The sequence below is a fragment of the Nicotiana attenuata genome, unplaced genomic scaffold (assembly GCF_001879085.1).
Source record: "Nicotiana attenuata strain UT unplaced genomic scaffold, NIATTr2, whole genome shotgun sequence".
In the NCBI taxonomy this organism is placed as follows: domain Eukaryota; kingdom Viridiplantae; phylum Streptophyta; class Magnoliopsida; order Solanales; family Solanaceae; genus Nicotiana; species Nicotiana attenuata.
Genome location: NW_017672685.1, coordinates 155,009 through 158,571, shown reverse-complemented (window position 1 = coordinate 158,571; position 3,563 = coordinate 155,009). Strand labels below are relative to the sequence as shown.

Below are 3,563 nucleotides of genomic sequence, written 5' to 3'. Positions count from 1 at the left end.
TGTTTTTCTGAAATTATTAAGGAAAATGGAAATGAAAATTTATTAAAAGACTGTGGTATCGGGTTCGTATTTTGGTTCCGACGCCCGGCACAAGTCTTATATATTGTTTAAGCGCTTTCTGTGAAGTTTGGTGGAAATTGGACGTCGTTTGATGTGTTTCGGACCTAAATATCTAAAGTTAGAAGTTTATGAAGTTTGGAATGAAAATGATGATTTTGAGGCTTGATTCAATGACTTTGATGTTATTTTGGCGATTTGATCGCTCGAGTAAGTTCGTAGGACGTTACTGAGTTAGTGTGTGTGATTGGTTAGGAGCCCTGAGGGCTCTGGAGTGAATTGGAGGTGGTTCGGGGTGTTTTTGGCCTTAGAGTTGTTGCAGAAGTTCTGCTTCTGGTGTTCAGAGAATTTGTTCTCTGCGATCGCGATTCCATTCCTGCGATCGCATAGAGTCTTCTCCAGGCATTTCCAAATTTCTTCAACGCAATCGCATAAGTTGTCCCGCGATCGCATAGTCTGACCAGTCTCTTCAATGCGATCGCACTCACCTCTACGCGATCGCACAACTTTACACTTCACCCAAAAGTCCTGGCTTCCCTTCTTCTATGCGGACGCACGAATTGTTCTGCGATCGCGGAAGCCAAGATTCCACTCCTCTATGCGATCGCATCAATTGCCCCGCGATCGCATAGACCAAAAATGCCCAGTTATTTTAAAGCCTAAAAACAGAACCAGTGACGGGATTCCTTCATTCTTTTCACACGAGCTCTCCTCTTAAACCCTCCGTAGACGAAATTCAAGCTCTCCTTCCTCCATAACTATTTGGGTAAGTAATCTTAACATCATTCCCTCATTATTTCTTCATCTAATTACTAATTTCCTAGCCCTAAAACATGAAATCAAGGTAGAAATTATGGGTTTTGGGTAGAGTTAGGGTTTTGAGAATTTTGGGTGATTCAACCTCAATTTGGGGTCGAATCTTAAAACAAATTATATATTTGCACTCGTGGGGTTATGGGTGATCGGGTTTTGGTCCGAGCCTAGAGTTTGGACCATGTGGGCCCGGTGTCTAATTTTGGTATTTTTGGAGTAATGCTAGAAAATTCATATCTAGGCTATGAGAAATTGCCATTGAGTCTTTATTGATATTGTTGAATTAATTATGCCTAGATATCACTGTTTCGGAGTCGGATTGTAGAGGAAAGGCGGTCTTTGAAGGTTGATTGCTATTCTTGGGNTGAATCATAAATTGGAGGATTCAAAACTGAGAAAACTAAAATTACTAGCTGAAGTTCGTGTTATTACTTGGGTGTGGCGTCGATTAGTATCGGACATGAGAAGCTGAACTATACGAATGAATGCCTTTTTCCACCAAAGGTCAGTATTTTAATCTTATAAGTAGAGAAGATTGATAATAATGCTTTTAAGTGTTGACTCGAACAATTGATATTAAAATTAAACGTTGATACAGCTGTAATGTAAGTCATTTTCCCCATGAAAGAAAATTAACTCCAAATTTAGTAGTAGATGAATTTCTTTAATTTCAGGAAACACGTCTTTTAGGCTACTGCTTAACAATTGAGTTTAAAGTCTTTTCTATCTTCTGGCTTGGGTGTGGATTCTATTATCAGACAATAGCATTGCTTTTTCTCTATGTGTTATTTGTGCATGTGGAGGGTGCAGAACTAGAACAATTTGTTAATCTCATGTTTTTATTGCTTTGGGCATTTATTTGGTGTCGTGAATTATATTTTGGGCATTGCTTTGGGTTTGTCTCTTAGTTACACGCTAGCTCTATATCAGTGGTACGAGAAAATTAAGTAATTAAGTGCGTAGTTGCTTTAGGCGCGTATTTTAATAACATTACCTTCTTAAAATCGGGGTCACATTTATGTGACCCAAATCCAAATCTCAACGATGTTGAAATATGTCAAAAATTACGGGTGCATTTATGTGACGTGGTTCGAGACGTGTTTTAATGACGTTGCAATTCTCTTAATAATAATAAAAGCGGTTAAAAGTTAAAATTTGCACATAGGTTCATAATTGTTTAAAATCAGATAATTTAAGCCGAATATGACAGTTGAGCGACCGTGCTAGAACCACGGAACCTGGGAATGCCTAACACCTTCTCCCGGGTTAACAGAATTCCTTACTCGAATTTCTGGTTCGCGGACTTTTAAACAAAGTCAATCTTTTCCTCGATTCGGGATTTCAAACCGGTGACTTGGGACACCATAAATCTCCCAAGTGGCGACTCTGAATCTTAATAACAAATCCCGTTTTGATTGTCACTTCAAGTTGGAAATAACTCCCTTTATTATACCCCTCTCGGGGGTGTAAGTAAAAAAGGAGGCGTGACAGCTCAACTGAATCTTCCATACAACAAGGCAAAAGGCAATGGCAGAGAACAACAGAACTGAGTGGGTTGATACGGGTGCCCAAAACCAATTTTTCAGACCCATATGCGAAAGGCTTTGATCCTGCTGTTCGATGCATGTAGTTACTAACTAGTTCCCTATACTAGCTACTGCAATAGTTAGAAATGTATATTCAACTTGGAGTCACAATTGTCATGGACATCACATGCTAATTTCAGAATCAACTATAAATCTAAATCATTTCAGATTTATGTTTTTGTTGCTAACACAATACTAAACTAAAGCACATACATAGCTATGCTAGATTACAACTACATAATTTCAGATTTAACAGTCCAAAACAATTCACTTAAATGAATACGAGTCAGAGTTGAATTAAACAATCATGTCTAGTATCTAATTAACTGTCAACATATTATATCCCAAACAGGCGTGCTTTCCAGGAGCAGATGAGCGAACACTTTATAACATTTCCCCTTCGATTACATCAAGTCAGAATTGAGAACATGTACCTGAAGGTGCAATGAAATAGAAGAGAAAGGGAGGATCAGCAACAACCAGTGTAACAACAGATTAGCAGTAGCAAACGACAACCACAGCAGATCACTAAACCATCAACCAACAACAACATAGCCAGATTTAAGAGTTGATGTGCTCCAGTATTCAAAACCAAGCCAAACAGCCTTAATATCACTCCAAATTGACTCGAAATCACAAACCAAAACAGACTCCGAATTACAGCAGTCAAACAGTAGTAATTTTCAGGCAGAACTATTCAGTGATCCACAGAACTGCAATATAACAGTGGTTTTGTATTTTTGCGACTTTATGTATATTTTTTTTTGGTTTTTCTAAGATGACAAAGAAAGTTTCAGATCTGGATTTCTTATTTGAATTTCAAATTAGCTTTTGGAAGCATAAAGCTATTTTGGGGGAAATTTGAGGGCTCCAAAACTTTTCTTTTCTTTTCTTTTCTTTTCTTTTCTTGTTTTCCCCACTTGATTTCCCCGTTCGATTCTCAAGTTTTGTTGTTGATTCCGAAAGAGGGATACGAAAGAAAATATAATAAGGCTCAAAGGGATAACAAAGGATAAAGTGTTTGGATAGCAGAACAAAATGCCTTCATCATTTCAATCTCAAACATGCCAAATACAATCAGGTACACAAAGATAAAGAAATCATAAA

General features: G+C 37.8%; 1 long non-coding RNA gene across 1 annotated transcript; it reads left to right on the top strand.

Annotated features, from left to right (window-relative positions):
• The first annotated feature begins 1,241 nt into the window (after positions 1 to 1,241).
• LOC109214111 lies at positions 1,242 to 3,316 on the top strand. Its single transcript, XR_002066121.1, has 2 exons — positions 1,242 to 1,374; positions 2,809 to 3,316. It is a non-coding gene; the product is annotated as an uncharacterized LOC109214111 (long non-coding RNA).
• The last annotated feature ends 247 nt before the right edge of the window (positions 3,317 to 3,563 follow it).